Raw genomic sequence first — 26,828 nt, forward strand, 5'->3', positions numbered from 1 at the left:
TTAAAAACCAAATGCCTAATTGCAAGAAAGTAAGATACTTTCTGAAAATGTGCTGAAGCAGGACACAGCCATAGAAAACCAAAACGTCAAAGAACTATTCAGATAAAGAGATAAAATAGGTGGAACAAATCCCTGGAGGAGAATTTCTCAGGGAAATCAGTGAACAAGACCAGGCAATTTGCCTTGTAGATATTTATGTTAATGGGCACCTCAAAAATTTCAAGTTAGAAATAAAAGCAAGTGTCACAATATTATCAGAGACCAAGTCTTAAAGACATAAGAACAAAAGATACAGGAAGTGAAGTAAGCCATTCAGCCCATTAAGCCTGCCCTGCTCTTCTATAAGCTCATGGACGTTCTGCTCCAGGCTTCAACTCCTCTTTCGTACCAGCTCTTTGTAACCCTTGACTTCTCAATATTTCTGAAGTCTACTTATATCGTCATTAAACACTTTCAGTGATCTAACCTCCACAACTCTCTGGGGAAGAGAAGACCAGACATTAACTACTCCATGTAAGAAGAAATACGTCCACTTCTCAGTTTGAGATGAGGATCCCCTTATTCTGTAACTGAGCCCTGAATTCCAGATGCCTGCATTGGTTGCCATCATTTGACATTCCGCTTGTCAAGCCCCCTCACATCTTATTTGTTTCAATAAGATCACCCCATATCTTTCAAAACTCAAATGAATAAAGACATAATCTACTCTTGATAAGTCCTTTTCATCACGGTGGCACAGTGGTTAGCACGGCTGCCTCACAGCACCAGAGACCCGGGTTCAATTCCCGCCTAAGGCAACTGTCTGTGTGGAGTTTGCACATTCTCCCTGTGTCTGCGTGGGTTTCCTCCGGGTGCTCCGGTTTCCTCCCACAGTCCAAAGATGTGCAGGTCAGGTGAATTGGCCATGCTAAATTGCCCGTAGTGTTAGGTAAGGGGTAAATGTAGGGGTATGGGTGGGTTGCGCTTCGGCGGGGCGGTGTGGACTTGTTGGGCTGAAGGGCCTGTTTCCACACTGTAAGTAATCTAATCTAATCTAATCTAATATCACAGGAATCAGTCTAGAGAGTATCTTTTGAACCCCCCCAATGCCAATGTATGCTTTCTTAAATACATGGATCAAAACTGTATACAGTTCTCACACACACCCTGTACAATTGTAATAAGACTTTCCTATGTTGAAACTCCAACCTCCTCACAATATAGGCCAGAATTCAATTTACCTCCTGAATTATTTGCTGAAGCTCCATTCTAAAGTTTTGTGGTTCATACACAAGATCACCCAGATCCCTCTGTGCTGCTGTTTTTTTTGAAGTCACTCTCCTTTTAATTAACAGCCTGCCTTCTCATTCTTCCTACCAGATGCTCATCTGGATCACTGGAATTCACCTCACACTTTCTCACCAGAAGCTCCATCTGTCAGGTTTTTGCCTACCCATTCAACTTGTCTATATCCCCATGCACATTCCTTATGCCCTCAGTATAACATGCCTTCCCACCTACTTTTGTGTCATCAGCAAATTTGGATACATTATGCTCTGCCCCTCCTCCAAGTCACTAATATAGATTGTAAATAATTGAGACCCTAAAAGTGATGATGGTGCCATTCCACAAATTGAGTATTTCGAACCTGAAAAAGACCCATTAATTCCACTGTCTCTGTCTGATGACCAATATTCAAATCACGTTAATGCAGAACCCCCCCCCAGTACTTGAGTTCCGATCTTGTACCTTTTATATGACACCTGTTTGATGCTTCTGGAAATCCAAATGCACCATTCCCAATGGTTCCCCTTTATCAACTCTGCTTGTTATATCCTCAAAGAACTCACGCAAGCTTGTAAAACGTGATCTCCCTTTCACAAAACTACACTGATGTTATTTTATTGTGTTAAGCTTGTTCTTCCTTAATAATAGACTGTGGCATTTTCCCACTTCCTTTTCCTTTTTGCTGATTTTTCTGGAATGAAGAATACTCTTGAATACGGAGTTCCTAGTCTTCTTCACCCTGCAACCATGTCCCTGCAACAGCCATCAATTCAAATTAATTTATTACCATTTGTGCTGTCAGCTCATCTATCTTGTTAAATAACTCGTGTAACCAAATCAAGAGCCTTAAATTTTGACATTTTACCATTTTCCTTTGGTTCTAACTTCTGCTGCACTGTTCTGCTTCAATCTTCTGCCCCTTCCTGTTTTAACGTAAGATGTAGGAGCAGAAATAGGCCATTCAGCCCATTGAGTCTGCTCCAACATTCGATGAGATCATGGCTGACCTAATAATCCCTTAGCTCCACTTGCCATGTCTCCACACTGATTAAAAATCATCTCTCTTTGCCTTGAATACAATTAATGACCCAGCCTTGACAATCCTCTACAATAAAGAATTCCACAGATTCATTCTCCTCACCACTTGCCTTCCCATCTATTTCTTTGTCATCTGTAAACCTGACCATGGCACATTCACCTCCCTTATCTTGTCAGTAACTGCGGGCCCAGGACTGATCCCTGTGGCACTCTGCTAGTTACATGTTATCATCCTGAAAACCCCCCTCTTATCCAAACTCTACCAATTAGCCAATTCTCTATCCATGTTAACACACTACCCTCAACACTATAGGTTCTTATTAACAAGTGATTCCTTATCAAATAGCTTCTGGAAATCCAAATATATTACATCCACCACTTCCCCTTTATCTATCCTGCTTGTTACCTCTTCAAATAATTCTAGTAAATTCGTCATGATTTTCCCTTCATGAAGCCATGCTGGATTTGTTTGCATATATTATATCCTTTGATTATCATTTGCATTTCAAAACTGTGCACCACCTTCTCTTGTTTCTTATTGTTTTTTATTAAACTTCTCTTCAAATGAACTTTCCCCTGCACTAATTATTTGAAAGCCCTAATAATACAATCTGCAAGAACACTGGGTTTCAGCATGGTTCCAAAGACACCTATCCTGACAGAACAGCTCCCAGTCTGCTTCATGGTGACACTGACTTTCTGAATACTCCTCCTGGTCAGTGTGGTGGAAACATAAATGCATGTGGGTCGGAAAGATTCTGAATGGGATCATACTTAATTGATTGCTATATGCACCAGCACTGTGATCAGGCCTAAGGCACAGCAAAGAAACCAGTGGGTGGGGACAGAGCTGAGGCTAGTGGGTTCCAAACATAAAGTGGGTCTTATTCGTAAATGGTTGCAGAAATGCAATAAACTTCACATTGTTTGCTCAATAAGACTCTTCTGGTTAGACCAGAAAGGTGGCTAACCTCATCCACACAAGAATCACTTTGGGTTTGAACACACAACAGCAGTGGGGAAGCAGGCAGTTTCACTAACAGGACCCTTTTGGATTTTGGGACCACAACGCCACAAAATGGAGGTTATGACACTACAGTCAGTCACGTGATAGGGACCTCCCCACATTAGTGACCAGAAGCCGGCCTCCATGCCCACTTAAGGATAGTGGGTGGGCTGTCGAAGTTCCAGGGTCCACAGCAGTGCGTCCAGATCAGGGGGAGGTGGAGCTGGCAGTTCAGATATGGGAGAGTCAACAGAGAGAGGGAGAGAAAGAGACAATGTCTCCATTCTGAGGGGACATCTCTGTGTTCCACCACTGAAATGCCCTCAGTACGTGGGCCATCATTTCAGGTTAAATGGGTTGTGTAGCTCTAAAGACTTCCGGAAGCATGTCCCTCCATCCCATTCCCATTGATCTCCAGGAAACTGCCCTCTCGGGAGTCCCTCAGGGGCTGGGAAAAGGGTGACTGGAAGAATAAAATCGGCCTCTAACAACAAGCTGGGTCAACTCCATGCCTTTTTATGGGTGAATAACAAAGCTGACCCCCATCCTGCCCCTGGAAGAACAGCCTGATGGGCATGATAGAGCTGACGAACCAGCACAAATGTTTTGAGCACAGAGGCAGGAGTCTCATCTCAGCATGGCATCAAAAGTTCAGCCCTTAGCATCCACTCCCTCCCTGAGGGGGGACCACCAGAGACAGAGTGGGTGGGTGATTTGACCAACCACAGGTGGTACCACCAATAGCCTCACAAACCCATGTGAGGTGTTAAACAATGCAGAGGCGATCTGTCTGTGTCCATCTAAAACCCTCTGGTTTATAACAAATTAAGTTCTGAGCAGGTGTCAGTCATGACTTGAACTAACAAATAAAATTCAGCACTAAAACACAATTAGCAGCATAAACATTTACATACCCTGAGTGTTCCAGCTGCCAATCAGCATCAATTAATTCCATGTCTGAGTGCAATTATGACTGAAAAATTGTTTCAACATGTCTTTGAGAGTTTAAAATTTACGGAGAATTTGATAAACATATCCTTTCTCCCTTGACTAAATGACTGATACAATCCTGAAAGTTCCTGTCCTGAAATTCCTGGGTGGTCTCTTTCACAGTTTTACATTTAAGTGGTCATTTCCACTGTATTATGAGATGAACCTTCATGAAACACAGGTTAGATTTCAGCTGGTGTACTGGCTCCAGAAAGAATGAGAGGGTACACAGGAGGTTTCCCAGAATGTACCGGGCTAAGGGACTGGGTATAGGGACTAGAGAAGATGCCATTTTCAAAGTGAAGGGGCTCAAAATTCTGAAGACTCTTGACAGAGGGAGAACAGGAACCCGTTTCCAGTGACAAAAAAAAAAGCAGCAGGTTTAAACTGATGTGGAAAAGAAATGGTGGGTTGAGGGGAGACATGAAGGAGTCCTTTCTACACAGTGCGAGTGTTTACCATCCAGTCCATGGATTGCATGGTAAATAGGATGGAGCACCAGTCCAGTGACAGAGAGTAACAGCAGACCTAGAAAATGCTCTGACTGACAACTGAGTGGAAGATGAGCAGAAATTCTCAAACAGAATCTTTAAAAGTGCAAATGATGCAGAAAGATCTGATCAGTTCCAAAGGAATGATAATGCAAAGCAGAGAGAAGTGAGGTGGAATTTTATGGCCTTTCTCTGCACGCATTGGGGAGGGGTATTTAATTCAATGGGATGGTGGTATACTAGAACTCTGTCGTCTTCCCACTTCCTTCAGAAATAAGTCGGGGCAGAAAGGCCAGTGGTCTGATCACCTTCCCACTGTCAACTGTGGCCCTGAATTAATGACCACTTAGGGACCTCATCCTACAACTAGCAGTGGGCAGACGTGTCAACATGGAGTGTGCACAACGGGTAAGCCTTTGTGGCGAGGGGGGTCCCTCATTCAAAGGCATTTGGTGACAGATGGAGGGACACATTGGAAAGATGGCAGTGGTGCTGTTACAAGTCACCCCTCCCCCTTGCTGCCAACCCCCCCCCTACCCATTTCCCTGTGATGCCCACCCCATGAAACCCCCTGCTGTTCTCTGGCTGCCAGCAGGCACAGACTCCCCTTGATCCCAGGTCAGGCCTAGCAAAGGCTACTGGAGCAGTACCTAATACTAAAAGAAAAGTCTGTGGGGTGACTTTGAGATCATAAAGGAGCTTTAGAGAGACACAAAGAAGATGTTTCCTCTTCTGACCCAGTCCAAAACCAGTGGGTTGAAGTATAAGATAGTCATTCAAAGGTGACCGAGAATAGGCCCGTTTAGCCAGAGAATTGGAAGGTGAGTAGTTGAGACAAATCCAGGGAGCTCTCAATGAATCAAGTCCCAGAGGAATCACATGAAATTCGGATTAAGCAGAGCTTTGTGTTAGCTATGGATCCCTGAAGTACCCTGTGAATGAGTCTTTACATAATCTGATATTGTCGACAAAAGTGGTCACTTTTGGTCTTGCAGTGATGCATCAAACACCATGCTAATACTGGAGTGGTTAAGAGTTTTTTTAAAAAATCCTTCACCATTTGTTCAGTGCGTTTGCAGTATTTCTGACTTTTTGTGAGATTTGGCTCCATATCACAGTTTATAAATTCCACACATTTCAGCGCTGCATCTGAGTGCAGTCAAACACATTTTAGTGGTATTTGTGTAGTGAGAAGTCCCAACCTGATCAATCGAGACACACATGGTGCTTTGCAGGGACTCAAAGACTTTTGCAAATATTTACCTTGATGGTGCCAAACAGAAATTCGGCGAAACTGGGTTGACCACCATGGAATTGTAATTAATTATGGGCACCACTCTATGGCCTTTGCTATTGGTTGATACCATTGGTACAGGTGGGTGACATGGTCTCCTGAGTTTGATCCATTGAGATTTCACCGTGCCAAAGAAAGATAATGTTGCTAGTGAGAACCGAGGAGGGGTTGGCAGACCAGGTAGGGTTGGGCTGAATGGCCTGTTTTTCTGTTGTCAGTTGGATGTGAGGGCTGAATTATTCTGACCTGCAATGGATACAATCTTTCTAACTGTTAGCTGGCTAAATTCCTATAATCTGTAATGGGCCAATTTTCTCATGAAAACACAAGAAACTGCTGCAAATGCCGGGAGTGGTGGGGAGAAACAAGCACTCCATCAGAATGACATACAAACACAGGGATATGAATGTGAGTGCCCTGCAGCCAGATACTGTGTGGATCAGTCTGTCTATACAAGTCTGAGCTGGCCATTCATTTCAGCAGCAGCATCCAACACAAGGGCACTTATTGCATATTTTTGTTCTGGTATCCCCAAATATGCTCGGCGTGATGACAGATTAATGCTGCGCTTTATTGCAGGCTGTTTTCCAGTCTTTCTCTGTGTCGGCTCAATAAAAATGAAGGTTTTTTTTAAACTCAGCGACATGGCTTCGTCTGTTTGTGTTTCTGCTGGGGGCATGGCCCTGGGATATCTTTCCTTTTAATTGCGAGGAAAAAAAAAACTGTTGATGCCATTCTGTGCGAACTCACAGGGCCTAAGTTTAATTGTATCATGGTGGGTTTTGAATGGATTATAAAGTCACCCGTACAGCCTTCACTGTTCCTAGATCAGCTTTTCTCTCCACTCCACTTTCAATTAATTGAAGGCAGTCCTGAGTCCTCTCCACAGGGATTCTGTTCAAGGCTGTTGTCCTGAAGTGAAACATTACCTTCCGCTTCTGCTTTCCACTGTAGATGTCTGGTTGAGTTAGAAACTTGGTGACTGGAGATGGGGTTCATAGAAACTTCATGGGCCTTCTTCTGCTCTAAGCCTGCTCTGCCATTCAATATGATCATGGCCTATTCTCTGTCTCAAAGCCACGTTCTCCCCCTTTCTCTATCAAATCTAAGAAAAAGAAATCTATTGTGAACCCTATCAATCTCATTCAGCAGCAAGGGGCAGGGGAGAGTTGCTCTCAGGGAGCTCACCTGCCCCCTTTTCCCTGATGCTAGCCCCCTTGCTCAGGCACTCAGTGCTACTTGAGCCAGGGGCGCCTTTCTGGAGAAAGGTTTGCTTGTCAGGCTGCCTGTGTGGTGACAGGTATATCCGCCCTCCTGCGTCAATACAGCAGAAGAGGTCCTCAATTGGGAACGAGGTGACCCATAAAGGCCTCAGTTGACGATGAGTGAGGGGCTGAAAATGTGTTGCTGGAAAAGCGCAGCAGGTCAGGCAGCATCCAGGGAACAGGAGAATCGACGTTTCGGGCATAAGCTCTTCTTCAGGATGAGTGAGGGGAGCCACCCCACATGCCTTCCTACCACAAACTAAATCGGAGTTGCTGCAGGAAAATGTCGGGAATCCCACCCTCTGCTATCCCAACCGATTAAATGTCTCAACTGCCTTCATACCTCCCGGGAGGGGGGGGGGGCACAAAATACCACTCCTGAGCACAAAATCTCCGCTGGCTTTCCCAAAGCCGTCCTGAGGATGTACCACAGTGTCGCTGATGCCATTTCCTGCCATTCTTTAACATGTTGAAGCTTACAGCCTATCTTGTGAAAATGTAAGCCTTGAATATTTCTATCGCAGCAGCAAAGGATAGTAGACTTACATTTGTATAGTGCTGAGGACATCCCGAGTCTAATTAACATTTTTTATATGTAGGAACTATAATAAAAAGGGATGCACCTACTTCCTACTGCGCAGCAAGCTGCCACAAAGAAGAATATGATAATGACCTGATAATTTATTTTTAGTAATGTTCATTGAAGGATAAATATTGGCCAGGAGACTGGAGAGGACTTCTCTGTTCCTTCCTCAAATTGTGCTGTGAGATCTTTTGCACTTTGCCTGAAGGAATGTTGGTTGAACATCTCAATAAAATGATGTGCTGATTGTCAATCATAAAGTGTTCCATGTTTATTTGGATTCCGGCAATGGGGAGAGAATGACTGTGAAAGATAACAATCACAGAATTCTTACAGTGCCAAAGAAGGCTTTCCAGCCCATCATGGCTCTCAATGAACATTATCCCTTACTGCCATTCTCCGGCCTTTCCCTCCTAACCCTAAAATATTATTTAATTTAAATAATCTCTAATGCCCTCCTAAATGTTTCAATTGAATGTGCTTCAATCACACTTCCAGGGTGTGTCTTCCAGACCCTAATTACTTGCTGTGTGAACTTGTTACCTCACATCACATTTGCTTCTTCTCCCCATTACTGTGTCCTCTTGTTCCTCATCCTTTTATGAATGGGAACAATTTCTCCCTACCGAGCCCACTCATGATTTTGAAACATACTATTGAATTTCCGCCTAGCCGTTTTCTCTTCAAGTAAGAGACCAAACTTCTTCAGTCCAATTTCACAACTGAAATTCCTCACCCCTAAAGCCATTGGTGTAAAACTCTTAGAGTCTTGGAATTGTACAGCATGGTAACAGACCTTCGGACCAACTCATCCATGTCGACCAGATATCCTGAATTAATCTAGTCCCATTTGCTAGCATTCGGTGCTCTCTTCTGTGCTCTCTTTAATGAATTCACATCCTTTCAATAGTATGGCACTCATAACTGTACACAATACTTCAGTTGATGTCTAACTAGTGTCTTATACAAGTTCAGCATCACCTCCTTGCTCCTGTACTCTTTGCCCTTGTCAATAAAGTCTACAATACTCTATGTTTTATTAACAGCTTATTCGACCTGTCCTGTCTACATATACACCCAGGTTACTCTGCTCCTCACTTTAGGCTGGGGCCCTTTATTGTCTCTCCATGTTCTTTCTACCAAATATATCAACTCACAAGTTTTTGCACCGAACTTTTTTTATTCACCTATCCAGCCACTCCACCAACTTGACAATGTCTTTTTGGTGGTTTCACACTGTCCTCAGTTCACAATCATTCCACGTTCTGTGCCATCAGCAAACGTCGACACATCAAAATGTAGATAATTTAATATATATGAGGAAAAGCAAGTGCCCCAATACTGACCCCTTGGGGAACTCCTCAAGGAACCTTCCTCCAGTTTACAATAAATTTCTATGGAATTATTATGCTTTTTCCTACCCCTCAGTCAATCTTATATCCATGTTGCTAATATCCTTTTATTCCAGGAGCTATAAGTTTTTCCAAGTCTGTTGTGTGGCATTGGAAAACGTAATACCTGACTGAAAATGACCCCTCACTGTTTCCACCCTCGAAACAATGCAGCCCTCCATTTAACAAAACTGTGCCTTGAAAAAGAAATAAATTAAATATTCTCACTCTGTTCCAAGGATTAATTAACTGCTTGACTTGACATCACATCAATGGGTGGAAACAGCAATCACAAGCAAGGAAAATAAGCTCAGTGAGGAGGAGGAGGTTTTCCCACCGAATTTATTCCCATTCCTCGGCAGGACTAACAAAAATGAATAACGGTACATTCTGATTCAATTAATACATGTAATAGCTTCAGCACAGGCAGGATTGGGAAAGCTAACAAGGAAAGCTTTCAGCCCAAACAAAAATAGCTGAGGTTTGGTTATACAATTACTAGCCATGAACTGATACATTCACGGAGTACTCGGAGGGAGCTGTCACTGAGAATGAAGGCTTTACCTCAATATTCCTGTTAGGTTTCGATAACTTTGCAGAACTTGCTATTGCTATCTGTTGAAGATTTTTCATGTGAATGGTTCCCCTTATAAAATATAGCTGCATTCACTTGAATCTGTTTTGTACATTTTTCTCTCTCTCTAGCATATGGAGGTGGTTTAAAACCTGGACAGAACTACATGATTTGCAAAGCTTATACGTGCCCAAGAATTCTGTGATAGCTAATAGAATGTTATTGTTCACTGTGAGGAGAATTGAATGCAAAAAGAAGCAGTTTCTGCTTCTATTTCAAACAGCGCTGATGAGATGATACCTAGAGCACTGTGTACAGTACTGGTCGCCTTAATTAAGGATGTGACTGTGTTGAAAACGGTTCAGAGAAGGTTTACTCGACCAGGATAGGTGGGTTGTCTTATGAGGAAAGGTTGGACTGGCTAGGCTTGTTGGAGTTCAGCAGAGTAAAAGGCAACTCAGTTGAGATTCCGAGGGTTCATGACAGGATGGATGTTGAGAAGATGTTTCCTCTTGTGTAAAAAATCTGGAACCAGGGGTCACTGTTTAAAAATCAGAGGTTGCCCCTTTAAGACAGAGATGAAGAGATACTTATTTTCTCACAGAGGGACACCTGTCTTTGGAACTCTCCTCCTCAAAAGCAGAGTGAGTATTTTTGAGACAGAAACAGATAGATTCTTGATCAGGAAGGGGACATGAGGTGGAGGAGTAAGCAGGAAGGTGGAGTAAGGAAATGAGCCAAGATGTTATTGAATGGCACAGGAGGCCCTCAGGGGACTCCTAATTCTAGCTCTTAATTATTACGCTCATAATAATAGAGCAGTTTGATTTATTAGCCTAGATACGGGCCTAGGTTTCAGACAGATTGACATGCAAACATAATGTCCCCGGCCAAATTTCAGATTGTAGATTTCATTGGAATAAGCCTTGAGTTTGTGCTTAACGTCTCCGATTTCTACTTCCATTGATGTCAATGGACAGCCAGCTCACTCTCCTATTTCACTCTGTTGCACAAAATCTCAATCTAGTAAAGGTCTTCTGCCTCTCTCTCCTCCTTTCAGTGGCTCCTTGAAACCGAGGAGAAAGTGAGGACTGCAGATGCTGGAGATCAGAGTCGAGAGTGTGGTGCTGGAAAAGCACAGCAAGTCAGAACAGCATTCGAGGAGCAGGAGAATCGACGTTTCGGGCATAAGACCTTCATCATGTTTTCCTTGAATGCTGCCTGACCTGCTGTCCTTTTCCAGCACCACACTCTTGACTCCTTGAAACCTACTCAATAAGGTTTGTACCTCTCCTCATGTGACCGGGTGTCAATTTTTATTAAATTAAATATAAATGTATCAACCTGTCAGCACAAAGATATAACACTACAGCTTAATATTGGGAAGATTTAATTCATTGTTCTTGGTCCCCATTACTGTTCCCTAGTGATTAACTCCATTCCCCTCCCTAACAACAGTGCGAGGCTGAACCAGACTGTTCTCCTTTGAGGTGTTCTACTAGACCCTGAGATGAGCATCTGACCACATTTCCATGTCATCATTCAGAACTATTTCCATTGCCATAATACTGCCTGACATCATCCCTTCACTAGCTCCTCAGCCACTGAAGCCATCACCCTCAGTCTAATTATTCCAATTCATTCATGGCCAGCTGTCAGCCCACATACCTCTTTGTCTGGCTTAATACATAATTCTGCTTTATAATTCGCCTGTGAAACACCTTGAGATTTTTTTAAAAAATCTATGTCAAAACCACTATATAAAAGCAAGATAATATTTTTATTGTTCAAAGGAGATGGGAATGAAAGGAAGTTCAGAGAATAAGATATCAATTCTGTAACTCCAAGGTTGAATGGCAGGGTGGGGGGGGAGATTGATTAACAAGTGAAAGGTAAATACCAAAAGGCAGAGTACCACTTTGTTACCTGGGCCATTAAACAGCAGAAAATTGTATTTGATGAATATCTATCAGTAAGTAGGTCAGTAATGGAAATGAACTCTATCATTAATATCAAACTATCAATGTTGAGTGCAAAGAGTTTTCAAAAGCAGAGTATGACACAGCCAATGAAATAGCAATGGAATACTCTAGCTACTTTGATATAACCTTTGCTGCTGGAAGAAACAGGGTATACCCTGGTCCCTGTTCACTTCAGTGCTGCCTGGCTTTCCAATGCATTTCATTGAAATATTCATGTATTGATGTACAACAACAACCACCTCTTCTACCAAATAAAATCCAATTAATGAGATTCTTGATGCGGAGGTGCCAGTGTTGAACTGGGGTGGATAAGGTCAGAAGTCACACGATGCCAGGTAATAGTTCAAAAGGTCTATTTGAAATCTCAAGCTTTCGGAGCACTGCCCTTTCGTTAGGTGACTTCACCTGATGAAGGAGCAGAGCTCCGAAAGCTTGCGAGTTCAAATAAACCTGTTGGACTATCGCTTGGTGTTATGTGATTTCTAATAAAATTCTTGGAATGGCAAGATTTAATTAAAGAACAATCTTCATCTCTCTACCTCATGTTTTTCCTTTGAGGTGTTCCTTAAATCCTTCCTCTTTGGTCAAGCTTTCAATCTCCGGCCCTAATATCTCCTTAGATGGCTTAGAATCAAACTTTGTTTCGAATGCTTCTGTGAAGTGACTTGGGATGACTCATTTCCTTAAAGGTGCTCTATAAAAAGCTGTTGCTGAACTGCATTGCTCATGGTCACAATTACACCAGCTCCCAAGCCGACCAGAGAAGGCAACTTTCAATTACATAATGTCTCTTGCAAATTCTGAGTGTGCCAAAGTGATACTTTTGTATTGAAGTCACAGTTTTAATGGAAGAAATATCAGCAGAGGAGACACATCTGGGTTCAAAGCTCAGAGCAAATTGTTAAGAATGACATGGGGGAAAAAGCCCTGGTGATGGCTGGATAAAAGAAAGAAAAACTTGCATTTGTATGATACCGTTCCTGACTTCAGGGCATTCCAAAGAAAGAAAAATTAAAAACTTCTGATTTTGAGGCAGATTTGAGCGAGGCAATGGCATAGTGGTAATGTCACTGGACTGGTAATCCAGAACTCCAGATTAATGTCCTGGGGAAATAGGTACCCGCCATGGTAATTGGTAAAATTTGAATTCAGTAAAAACCTGGAATGAAAAGTTAGCCTGGCTATCCACACTCTGGCCTGACCAGGATATGAATTTTGCTGAATCTAAAACCATGCTCACCTGGAGAATCTTTGGGACATTAGTGAACCAGATGTATTTTTCCGACAACGGTTTCATGATCGTCATTAGACTCTTAATTCCAACCTATTTTTTAAAAAATAAATTCAAATTCAACCATCTGCCATGGCAGGATTTGAAGCCAGGTCCCCAGAACATAACGTGCATCGCTAGATTATGATCCCAGTGATCATACCACTAGGTCATTTCTTCCCCTTACACAGGCAACAAAAAACAATGGAGCTGACACCTTTGGAATGAGTTAATCACAGATTGCTGGAGGATATAGAGTCATAGAGATGTACAGCATGGAAACAGACCCTTCGGTCAACCCGTCCAAGCCGACCAGCATCTAGTCCCACTTGCCAGCACCCGATATCCCTCCAAACCCTTCCTATTCATATGCCCATCCAGATGCCTTTTAAATGTTGCAATTGTACAAGCCTCCACCACTTCCTCTGGCAGCTCATTCCATACACGTACCACCCTCTGTGTGAAAGAGTTGCTCCTTAGGTCTATTTTATATCTTTCCCCTCTCACCCTATACGCATATCCTCTAATTCTGGCCTCCCAAGGAAAAGACTTTGTCTATTCACCCTATCCATGCCCCTCATGATTTTATAAACCTCTATAAGGTCACTCCTCAGCCTTCGATGCTTCAGAAAAAACAGCCCTAGCGCATTCAACCTCTCCCTATAGCTCAAATCTTCCAACCCTGACAACATCCTTGTAAATCTTTTCTGAACACTTTCAAGTTTCACAGCATCTTTCCAATAGGAAGGAGACTAGAATTGCATGCAATATTCCAACAGTGGTCTAACCAATGTCCTGTACAGCCGCAACATGACCTCCCAACTCCTGTACTCAATACTCTGACCAATAAAGGAAAGCATACCAAACGCCTTCTTCACTATCCTATCTACCTGCGACTCCACTTTCAAGGAGCAATGAACCTGCACTCCAAGGTCTCTTTGTTCAGCAACACTCCCCAGGACCTTACCATTAAGTGTATAAGTCCTGCTAAGATTTGCTTTTCCTTACATTTATGTAAATTAAACTCTATCTGCCACTGTTCAGCCCATTGGCCCATCTGATCAAGATCCTGTTGTAATCTGAGGTAACCTTCTTCACTGTCCACTGTACCTCCAATTTTGGTGTCATCTGCAAACTTACTAACTGTACCTCTTATGCTTGCATTCAAATCATTTATATAAATGATGAAAAGAAGTGGACCCAGCACCGATCCTTGTGGCACTCCACTGGCCTCTAGTCTGAAAAACAACCCTCCACCACCACCCTGTCTTCTACCTCTGAGCCAGTTCTTCATCCAAATGGTTAGTTCTCCCTGTATTCCATGAGATCTAACCTTGGTAACCAGTCTCCCATGGAGAACCTTATCAAACTCTTACTGAGGTCCAATATTTCACATCTGCTGCTCTGTCCTCAATCAATTCTTTGTTACGTCTTCAAAAAACTCAATCGTGTTTGTGAGACATGATTTCCCACGCACAAAGCCATATTGACTATCCCGAATCAGTCCTTGCCTTTCCAAATACGTGCACATACTGTCCCTCAGGATTCCCTCCAACAACTTGCCCACCACCAACGTCAGGCTCACTGGTCTATAGTTCCCTGGCTTGCCCTTACTACCTTTCTTAAACAGTGGCACCATGTTAGCCAACTTCCAGTCTTCCGGCACCTCACCTGTGACTATCGATGATACAAATATCTCAGTAAGAGGCCCAGCAATCACTTCCCTAGCTCCCACAGAGTTCTCAGGTACACCTGATCAAGTCCTGGGGACTTATCCACCTTTATGCGTTTCAAGCCAACACTTCCTCCTCTGTAATATGGACATTTTTCAAGATGTCACCATCTATTTCTCTACATTCCACATCTTCCATATCCTTCTCCATAGTAAACACTGATGCAAAATACTCATTTAGTATCTCCCTCATCTCCTGCAGCTCCACACAAAGGACACCTTGCTGATCTTTGAAGGTCCTATTCTCTCCCTAGTTACCCTTTTGTCCTTAATGTGTTTGTAAAAACCCTTTGGATTCTCCTTAATTCTATTTGTCAAAGCTATCTCATGTCCCCCTTTTGCCTTCCTGATTTCCCTCTTAATTATACTCTTGCTGCTTTTATACTCTTCTAAGGATTCACGCGATCTATCCTGTCTTTACCTTAACCAAACCATCAATTTCTTTAGTCATCCAGCATTCCCTATAACTACCAACCTTTCCTTTCACCCGAACAGGAATACACTGTCTCTGGACTCTCGTTATCTCATTTCTGAAGGTTTCCCATTTTCCAGCCGTCCCTTTACCTGCGAACATCTGCCCCCAATGAGCTTTTGAAAGTTCTTGCCTAATACCGTCAAAATTGGCTTTTCTCCCATTTAGAACTTCAACTTTTAGATCTGGTCTATCCTTTTCCATCACTGTTTTAAAACTAATAAAATTATGGTCGCTGGCCCCAAAGTGCTCCCCCCACTGACACCTCAGGCACTTGCCCTGCCTTATTTCCCTAGAGTAGGTCAAGTTTTGCACCTTCAATAATAGGTATATCCTCATACTGAATCAGAAAGTTTTCTTGGACACAGTTAACAATTTCCTCTCCACCTGAACGCTTAACACTATGGCAGTCTCAGTCTATGTTTGGAAAGTTAAATTCCCCTACTATAACCACCCTATTATTCTTACAGATAGCTGAGATCTCCTTACAAATTTGTTTCTCAATTTCCCTCTAACTATTAGGGGGTCTATAATACAATCCCAATAAGGTGATCATTCCTTTTTTATTTCTCAGTTCCACCCAAGTAACTTCCCTGGATGTATTTCCGGGAATATCCTCTCTCATTACAGCTGTAGCGCTATCCCTTATCAAAAATGCCAACCCCCTCCTCTCTTGCCTCCCTTTCTATCCTTCCTGTAACATTTGTATCCTGGAACATTAAGCTGACAGTCCTGTCCATCCCTGAGCCATGTTTATGTAATTGCTATAATATCCCAGTCCCATGTTCCTAACCATGCCCTAACTGGGATAGCCACAGAAGACTCCTGCACTATCTGCCTACCTCTCTTACCTTTCCTGGAGTTAACCCATCTATGTGACTCTGTCTGCAACTTTGACCCTCCCTATAATTGCCATCCATCACAACCCCCTGCTCTTGTAAATTCCTCATTGCCTCCAACTGTCTCTCCAACTGATCCATTTGATCTGATAGAATTCGCAACCAATGGCATTTATTGCAGATTTAATTCGGAGTCATACGTAAACTCTCCCTAAACTCCCACATCCAACAAGAAGAGCATATCACTCTACTCAAGCCCATTTTTGCTCCTTCACAATCTACAGACCCAGAAAATAGCACTGTCTTATCTATCTACAAAACACTGCTCCAGGCTAACCTAATACTAATGACTTATATTTTAAGTTTAATCAAGAGACATATCTCAATAAAACATCCAATCAAGAAAGAACACACTTCACTCACGACTGCAGACTTACTGTGAGGCCATGCTTAACTATTCACTTATCTGTTTCTGTGCTATGACCTCTCCCAAACAGGTTCCTCCAAGATTAGTTGTGAATTTCACTGTTTGTTAATTTACCCAGACCCACTCCGATGTCTAGTAATACATGAATTCAAACAGCAAAGGCAGTAACTGTGTAGGTACACTGCTGTGTCAGTTAGCAGTGTAGGTTTCTTTTTCTCTTTCTCACTCTCTTGCACTGACCTCACCATAGGCTTCCTTTGTCTGTTCATCTCCCTTCTAAAACTGCTGTTGCTTTGAGTTTTTTTTTCTCCAAAGTTCCAAAACAATGCAACAGCATACAAAACAGTAATTGCTGCTCCTGGAATTCGAGGAAATCACCTCCAACACCTAAAATACCTCAAAAAAGGAGCAGCTTGTTACAGCCAGAAATCTTTCCTGTCCTCCATCTTGAATTACCCAGAATCCTTATTATGACCCAAAATCATTACCACTTTCTGGGACATAGCCAATAGCTCTTTTAAACCTATCTTTCATCCCAAAATGTGCACCATTACCATTCCTCATTTGCCTTGCAGCACGACATAGAATTCCTACAGTGTGGAAACACATCATTTGGCCCAACAAATCCACACTGATCCTCCAAAGAGTATCCCACCCTGACCCATTCCCCTATTACTCGACATTTCCCCTGACTTATACACCTTACCTACAAATCCATGAACACTATGGGCAATTTAGCATGGCCAACTCGCCCAACCGCACATCTTCGGATTGTGGAAGAAAAGTGGAGCACCTGGCAGGAACTCACACAAACACAGGGAGACAGTCTCCTGAGGTTGGAATTGAACCCAGATCCCTGACGCTGTGAAGCAGCAGTGCTAACCACTCAGCCACTGCACCTCTCTAAACCATTGAGCATATAACGCTGCCCTCCAACCTGTCACAGATATTCGCTTTCCTCCTTTCCCAGTCTATACTGGTTGAAATTCTACTCCATCTCTTAACTTCTTCCAGTTTGGAGGTCAGTGGCTCTAAACTTTGACTGTTTTTCTGTTTCTCCATATATGCTGTCTAGCCTGTTTGCAGATCCTTTCAGCACTTTCTGTGTGTCCTTTTAATATTTTTCTGAGGGATGAGAAGATTTAACACTCCTCTGGGAATGGAACACGCTGTTATATGGGATGGGAAGGTTCAGAGGCGACAGCCAGTTGCCTTGCTAATTTCTCTGAATAAGTCCCTCTCATTTAGGAGGCCACCTTTAGCAACATCCTGTGAGTCTCGAGTTCAACCCCCGATCTGCAGTCCCTGCAGTGGCCACCACTCCAGGTGGCGCCTGGTGCCAGCAACCAGCCTCTGATTGGCCAGCAGTTCTCAGAGGTGGGAAAACTGCCTTGCAGGACCGGGGAGCTGGGGGCTGACTTGTGTGATGCCCGATTGATTCTTAACCAATTGTTGCCATGGCCCTGGTAAATGGCTGACCCACTGTCATGATCATTAAATCCGGCTCTATGTGAAGTCAAAATGTGCCCAATTCGGTAGAAAAGGGATTCCATTGTAAACAGTGAATTTTTTGATGCTGACTGCAAGAATTTTCCAGACACCACATCGAAAACAAAAGCCAGACTGTCTACTTGAAAACGATATGGGTGGCCATCATACCTGGAAGCATTTGACATTGGCTTGCTAATATCCCCTCACTCTCCTACAATGACAGCCCTCATCTTCAATTTCAATTAAAAAATGCTTTAAAAATGTGACCGTGTCAAATGCTTTTCCGACATGCACTTGGAACAGAACAATATTTCTAACTGACGCTGGTTAACAGGATGTTGTTTACTCAGCAACAAACTCATGGGGTGGAGGGCATTGAGACTTTAGCTCGGGTCAGGAGCATTCATTACACGGGAAAACCACCTCACAGCTCACTGGGGAATCGTGACCTAAGGGTTCAGGTACATAATTCTTTGAAATTTGTGTCACAAGCAGACAGGGCTGTTAAGAAGGTGTTTAGCATGCTCGCCTTCATTGCTCAGACCTTTGAGTATAGGAGTTAGCACATCTTGTTGAGGTTGTACAGGACATTGATGTGGCCTCTTCAGGAATACTACGTATAGTTCTAGTTGGCCAACTGTAAGAAGGATATTATGATGAAGGAGCGTCGCTCCGAAAGCTAGTGTGCTTCCAATTAAACCCTTTGGACTATAACCTGGTGTGTGATTTTTAACATTATTAAACTGGATAGGGTTCAGAAACGATTCACCAGAATGCTGCCAGGAATGGAGGGTTTGAGATATAGAACCTGATTGCAGAGACTGGGGCTTGTTCCACTGGAGCGTAGGAGGTTGAGGGGTCACCTTATTGAAGCTTATAAATCATGAGGGGCACACATAAGGTGAACGACAAAGGTGTTTTCCCTAGGACAGGGGAGTTTAAAACTAGGGGACATATTTTTAAGGTGAGAGGAAAAAGATTTAAAAAGGACGTGAGGGGCAACCTTTTACACAAAAAGTGGTTTGTGTGTGGAATGAACTGTCAGAGAAAGTGGTGGATGCTGGTGCAGTTCCAGCGTGAAACAGTTACAGTTGAAAAGATATTTGGATGAGTACATGAGTAGGAAAAGTTTAGAGCGATATGGACGAGGAGCAGGCAGGTGGGACTGGTTTAGTTTGGCATTATGTTTGGCATGGACTGGTTTGACTGAAGGGTCTGTTTCCACATTGTATGTCTCTATGGTTCAATAAGCAGGATGATTTGGTCACTTTGGTCAATCGATTTCCTGGAAACTGGTTTCCACTGGAGGTGAACAATGTTTGAGTCTGTCATATCCCTATCCATCAGCTTACTGACATGTATAGCTTCGCATTTTCTCAGCAAGTCTGTGAGAGAAGACACGGTAAAAACAAGGACTGCAGATGCTGGAAACCAGATTCTAGATTAGAGTGGTGCTGGAAAAGCACAGCAGTTCAGGCAGCATCCGAGGAGCAGTAAAATCGACGTTTCGGGCAAAAGCCCTTCATCAGGAACACCAGGTATTCCTGATGTTGGGCTTTTGCCCGAAACATCGATTTTACTGCTCCTCGGATGCTGCCTGAACTGCTGTGATTTTCCAGCACCATTCTAATCTAGAATGTGAGAGAAGACATAAAAACAAAAACAGAAATTGCGAGAAAAACTCAGCAGGTCTGGCAGCATCTGTGGAGAGAAATCAGAGTTAACGTTTTGAACTGAAGAAGGGTCAATGGACTGAAAACATTAACTCTAATTTCTCTCCACAGATACTGCCAGATCTACTGAGCTTTTCCAGCAACTTCTGGTTTTGTTTTTGATGTTCAACACGTGCAGTTCTTTCTGGTTTTATTTTGTTTTGCAGGAGAAGGTAATGCCACTGACTTAGTAATCCAGAGGCTGAGCAAGTGCTCTGGGACATAAATTCAAATCCACCTCAATCCACCTAATTAATAAGCTTGGCATTAAAATGATCGTCTCAGTAACGGTGGCCATAAAAATACAGTCGATTGTTGGTAAAAAAAAAACCCTGTCAGGTTTAAAAATGCTCTGCAGGGAAGGAAATCTACCATGCTTACCTGGTCTAGCCTACACATGACTCCAGATCAATAGTGGTTTAGTTGACACTTAACTCTCCTAAAATGGCTGGGCAAGTTACTCAGTTTAAGGGTAATTAGGAATGGCCAACAAGTGATGGCTTTACCATCGAACCAAGTCTATCAAGGAGTTTAAAGAATTAACCAGTTTCAAGATATTTAGGGCTATTCCCATTGGTTGTGGCCAGCCTCGATGGGCAAAATTTCCATTCCCATTTCAAAGGTGTTTGGGGGTGTGTGGGGGGTGCCTGAACCATGTGGGCATGTCTCCCTGCCATGGCCTCACCAGCTGGGGCAGTATTTCACTGGCAGCTCACGTCAATGGAGCTGTCCTGATCACCACCTGAAAAAGAGATGCCCCCACAACTTACACCCGAATGCCCCATTTCGGGCTGATCCGGAAAACCCACTTTGCTGAGTGCGGAGGCTGTGAGGTAGCTTCTTTGGAGCAGTCCCTGTCAGAGGTTGTTGTGGCCAGACACTCCAGGCCCATTCCAAAAGGAGAATCAGGAAAATCCTCCATAAACTCCTGATGACCATAAGACATAGGAGCAGACGTCGGGCACTCAGCCCATCGAGTCTGCTCCACTATTCAATGAGATCATGGCTAATCTGATAATCCTCAACTCCACTTTCCTGCCCTTTCCTCACAATTCTTGAATCCCTTAGACAAATTTCTAATCAGCCTCAAATATACCCAACAACCAATCTCAACAACCCTCTGCAGTTGATTCCAAATTGTCTTTGTGTCCGGCCCCTCAGATTTGATTTTAAATTTCTCTTCTGGAGGACATCCCATTGTCAACAGGCTGAATGGCCCCACTTTAATGTTTGATCCATGTTACAATGTCTCTGACTGGGCAGTGCTCCCTCAGTGCTACTTCCAGCACTAGGCTGAAGAAATAGAGGTTTATAAAATCATGAGGGGCATGGATTGGGTGAATAACCAAGATCTTTACCCCAGGGTTGGAGAATCCAAAACTAAAGGGTACAGGTTTAAGGTGAGAGGGGCAAGATTTAAAAGGGACCAAAGGGCTGCAGAGCAAGTGATAGAGGCAAGTACAATTACAACATTTAAAAGACATTTGCACAGGTTCATGGACAGGTAAGGTTTAGAGATATATGGGCCAAACAATGGGAAATGGGATTAGTTCAGGTTAGGAAACCTGGCCAGTGTCAACAGGTTGGGCTGAAGGGTCTGCTCTGTGCTGTGTGACACTATGACTGATCTTACAAAATCATGTTTACAATTCATACTCTTAACATTCAACATGTAAGCAAGATCAGGTTTGATATCCACACAGCATTAAAAAGTTCTGATGGTACACAACAGCCTAGCCATTGACGCCAGAATAGATGGGCTACAATGCAGGGATGTTACTCTGACACACTAATGACTCAAGCACCTTCGACTGTGCAACCTCTAAAGTTGATGAGTGTAAGCTGTCTGCACATTGCAAGAGCACACTAAACCATTGACATGGTGCTAAGGAAGCCAGAAAGATGGAACATACCAAGAAGGTTCCAATAAATGTACTGTCAGGGCAGAAAGGCAATGAGATCCGAGGTCAAAAACCTCAAGCTCGTTCTCCAGATACGTTAGAAAACATGAGTTACGAGGAGGGCAGCCTGCGTTTGCCAGGCCACAGGTACATGGCCCAGACTGCAAACTGGCTCAAAGCCTGTCTTCTCACTGTATCGTTATTTCTCATTGAGTCAGCACAGGAGCTTCTCAGTCATCACGCTGGCAAAATGAGTGAAAGAAATGTGCCACAGGAACGATGTGGAGGAGCCAGTGTTAGACTGGGGTGGACAAAGTTAAAAATCACACAACACCAGGTTATAGGCCAACAGGTTTATTTGGAAGCACTAGCTTTCGGAGCGCCGCTCCTTCATCAGGTGGTTGTGGAGCAGGACCCGAAGACACAGAATTTATAGCAAAAGATTACAGTGTCGTGCAACTGAAATTATATTTTGAACAAACCTGGTATTTTATTAAGTCTTCCATCTTTTAGAATGGGTTGCAGGTTTCAGTTCATTAATATGTAAATACCAGAACTTATTTTAAGTCACCTTCTCGAGACAACATAAGGTTTTATAAAAAAAAGGTGACATCTCAGCTGAGACAATGCATTTAAATTGTGAGGTTAGTCTGTCTGATCCCAATCTTGAGTCAGACTGGTTCTATTTCCAAAGTGCAATTTACAAAATATTACATGGATTGACTGCCTGCAGGTTTGTGCATTTTTTGAGCAAAATAGAATGTACCTGCAAATACGAATTGACCCCATAGACTTTTATGTGTGTGTGTGTGCATGAGTGAGAGAGAGAGACAGAGTGTGTGGGTGTGTGTGTGTGTGTGTGCACATGAAAGAAGTGAAACTATCACAGTATTCTAACAGATGAAAGGCTTAACAGACAATCAATTTTTCAATGTATAATTTCAGTTACATCACACTATAAGTTTTTGCTATAAATTCTGTGTGTTAGGATTGAGCCCTCCACTACCACCTGATGAAGGAGCGACGCTCCGAAAGTTAGTGTGCTTCCAATTAAACCTGTTGGACTATAACCTGGTGTTGTGTGATTTTTAACTTTGTACACCCCAGTCCAACACCGGCATCTCCAAATCATGTGAGAGAGAGTGTGTGTGTGAGAGAGAGAGAGAGTGAGAGAGTATATCATCTAGTGGGGTCACCTGTAGTGTGACTTTTTAGATTAGATTCCCTACAGTGTGGAAACAGGCCCTTCGGCCCAACCAGTCCACACCGACCCTCTGAAGAGTAACCCACCCAGACCCATTTCCCTAACACTATGGGCAATTTAGCCTGGCCAATTCACCTGACCTGCACATCTTTGTGACTGTGGGAGGAAACCGAAGCACCCGGAGGAAACCCACGCAGACACGGGGAGAATGTGCAAACTCCACACAGATAGTTGCCCGAGGCTGGAATGGAACTTGGGACCCTGGTGCTGTGAGGCAGCAGTGCTAACCACCGTGCCACCCCACCCAAAGTCCCAGTTGACGCCATTCCCATGGGTATCAGTCTCTGCTCGGCCACTTTGCATTGTTGCCTATCCTGAAGTCCGCTTTGGAGGATGGTCACCCAAAGATCCAAGGCCGAATGTCCCTGACCACTGAAGTGTTCCCCGAAAGTGAGGGAACACCCCCGACTCATGATTGTTGCACAGTGTCCATTGATCCATTGTCATAGCATCTGCTTGGTCTCACCAATATACAATGCTTGGGGGCATCCTGGCCTGCAGTGTATGAGATAGACAACATTGGCCGAGTCACATGAGCACCTGCTGTGTACACGGTAGATTGTATCCCTACAGGTAATGGTGGTATCCATGTCTGATACGTCTTGCAGTGGTTGCCATGACAGAGTTATATGGTGTTGTGCTCGATGTTGTCCTGAGGGCTGGGTTGTTAGCAGCGAACAATCTGATGAAAGTGAGGACTGCAGATCCTGGAGATCAGAGTCGAGGGTGTGGTGCTGGAAAAGCACAGCAGGTTAGGCAGCATCCGAGGAGCAGGAAAATTGATGTTTCAGGAAAAAGCTCTTCATCACCAATTCTGATGAACATCGATTTTCCTGCTTCTCAGATGCTGCCTGACCTGCTGTGCTTTTCCAGCACCACACTCTCGACCCTGCTTCGAACAACCGTCTGTTTAAAGTTTGGTGGTTGTTTAAAGGCGAGAACTGGAGGCGTAGGGAATGTCTTGGTGAACTGTTCATCCTCGTCGATAATGTGATGCAGGCTGAGAAGAACATGGCATAGCTTTTCGGCTCCTGGGAAGTCCTGGACAATGAGGGGTACCCTTTCGGTTGCAACCTGTGCCTGTCTCCTGAGGAGGTCATTCCGGCTCCTCGCTGTGGCACGTCAGAACTGGCAATCAATGACTTGAGCATCGTATCCTGTTCTTATAAGGGCATCCTTGAGCACCTTCAGGTGTCCGTCACGATCCTCCTCATCTGAACAGATCTTGTGTATGCATAGGGCTTGTCTGGAAAGGATGGCTTAATATATTTAGGGTGGAATCTAGAGAGGTTGTCCATGGGATTGCAGTAGAGTGAAGAACTGAGGTGCCCATCCTTGTTGGAGATGCATGTGTCCAAGAATGAGACAGATAGGAGAGAGTGTTCAAGGTGAGTTTGATGGTGGGATGAAACTCGTTGATATCACTGTGTCGTTGTTTCAGTGTCTCCCCGCCATGGGTCCAGAGGAAGAAAATGTTGTCAATGTACCTGGTGTATTGTGTTGGATGGAGATCCTGCATAGAGAAGAAGTCTTTTTCAAACCTGTGCATGAAGATGTTGGCATATTGGGGTGCAACTTTGGTCCCCATGGCTGTTCCGTGTGTCTGGATGAAGAACTGGTTGTCAAAGGTGAAGACATTGTGATCGAGGATAAAGTGAATGAGTGGTAGGACGGTGTTTGGAGACTGGCAGTTGTTGGTGTTGAGTACTGAGGCTGTTGCCGCGATGCCATCATTGCGGGGGTTGCTGGTGTAGAGTGCGGAAATGTCCATTGTGACAAAGAATGTTCCCGGTTCGACTGGTCCTTCGGTGCTGAGTTTCTGTAAGAAATATGTAGTATTGCGACAGAAGCTGGGGGTCCCCTGTACAATGGGTTTCAAGATGCCTTCGACATAGCCAGAGAGGTTCTCACACAGGGTCCCATTGCCTGATATGTTGGGACGTCTTGGGGTGTTGGCTTTGTGTATCTTCAAGGCGGTAGAAGTCGCCTACGTGAGAAATACATGGGATGAGAGCGTGGAGGGAACCCTGAAGAACTGGATCCAAAGTCCTGATCAATGTGTTTAGTTCACGGGTGTGCTCTTTGGTCGGATCAGCCAGTAGTTGCCTGTAGTGTTCCTGGTTGTTCAGTTGTAGGTACAGTTCCTTGCAGTAATCTGTTCTATTCTGAATGACGATGGCCCCTCCTTCATCTGCTGGTTTGATGACAATGTTGTGATTGGCTTTGAGAGCATGGATCACCCTTGTGATCGGGTGATGTTTTGGGTGTGGCTGATGAATCTGGAAATTACTCAATTCCTGACATTTCCAGCATACCTGCCAAACCCAGGGCAACAGCCCTCCGGTGGGGTCCAAATTGACTCCTTCTTTTGTCGCTCCACTATGGATCTCTGATGACTGTTCCGGTTCATCAGTTGGCTCATTGGGATCACTGCTGACATCTTGGAAGAATTCCCAGACTCTCGTTCGTCTGATGAATACCTCCTTTGGTGCATTGTCTGAGCTGAGATATCATCTTTTGTTATAAACCTTAAGTTATCTTGAGAAGGTGACTTAAAAGAAGTTCTGGGATTTACATATTAATGACAATAAACCGGCAACCCATTCTAAAAGACGAAAGACAATAAAATTCCAGGTTTGTTCAAAATATCATTTCAGTTGCATGACATTGTACCCTTTTCTCTTATTGTCCTGCTCCACAACTACCTGATGAAGGAACAGTGTTCTGAAAACTACTGCTTCCGAGTAAACCAGGTGGACTTTAATCTGGTGTTGTGTGACTTTTAACTTTGTATCACAGGAAGCCTACCTTTAAAAGTGGGTTCTGAAAGCCTGACTAAGGAGACGGCAATGATAAATGTGAGGTGTTGAATTATGGAGAAGGCAAATCAGAGCAGGACTTACACACTTAATGTTAGGTCCTGGGGAGTGTTGCTGAACAAAGAGACCTTGGAGCGTAGGTTCATAGCTTCTTGAAAGTGGAGTCGCAGGTAGATAGGACAATGAAGAAGGCATTTGGAATGTTTTCCTTTATTGGGAACAGCATTGAGCACAGGAGTTGGGAGGTCATGTTGTGGCTGTACAGGACATAGGTTAGGCTACTGTTGGAATATTGTGTGCAATTCTGGTCTCCTTCCTATCAGAAAGGATGTTGTGAAACTTGAAAGGGTTCAGAAAAGATTTACAAGGATGTTGTCAGGGTTGGAGGATTTGAGCTATAGGGAGAGGTCGAAAAGGCTGGGGCTGTTTTCCCTGGAGCGCCGGAGGCTGAAAACGTTTATAAAATCATGAGGGGCATGGATAGGGGGTAAATAGACAAGGTATTTTTCCTGGGGTGGGCAAGTCCAGAACTAGAGGGCATTGGTTCAGGGTGAGAGGGGAAAGATATAAAAGGGACCTAAGGGACAGCTTTTTCACGCAGAGGGTGGTTGTGTATGGAATGAGCAGCCAGAGGAAGTGGTGGAGGCTGGTACAATTGCAACATTTAAGAGGCATCTGGATGGGTATAATAATAGGCAGGTTTAGAGGGATATGGGCCAAGTGCTGGTAAATGGGACTAGATTAGGTTCCGATATCTGGTTGGCATGGACAAATTGAATCAAAGGGTCTGTTTCCGTGCTGTACATCTCTTTGACTCTATGACAGGCACTTTGCCAGCATTGGATTTCCAGTAATTCATTATCAATGAATGTCTCCAACTTAACTCTGCCATTGCCAGCTTCCAGGCCATTTGAACTTAGCTGAAGCTTTCCTTGGATGAACACATTGGCAATGGAGTTCTCGAAAGTCCTGACCATGACTCACATTCCCTTTGCAAACTGAGGTGAGTTTTTTTGTGGAG

The 26,828-nt window shown here is 43.7% G+C and overlaps 1 protein-coding gene and 1 non-coding gene across 3 annotated transcripts in view; both read right to left on the reverse strand.

Moving 5' to 3' along the window:
• Positions 1–26,828, reverse strand: part of smyd3 (SET and MYND domain containing 3) — an 815,623-nt gene that overhangs the window by 18,227 nt on the left and 770,568 nt on the right. The window lies entirely within an intron of this gene.
• LOC122553299 (small nucleolar RNA SNORA53) lies at positions 21,514–21,760 on the reverse strand. Its single transcript, XR_006312679.2, has one exon. It is a non-coding gene; the product is annotated as a small nucleolar RNA SNORA53 (small nucleolar RNA).

The sequence above is a fragment of the Chiloscyllium plagiosum genome, unplaced genomic scaffold (genome assembly GCF_037043375.1).
Source record: "Chiloscyllium plagiosum isolate Xiang-an unplaced genomic scaffold, Cpla_swu_hap1 HiC_scaffold_10, whole genome shotgun sequence".
Taxonomy (NCBI): domain Eukaryota; kingdom Metazoa; phylum Chordata; class Chondrichthyes; order Orectolobiformes; family Hemiscylliidae; genus Chiloscyllium; species Chiloscyllium plagiosum.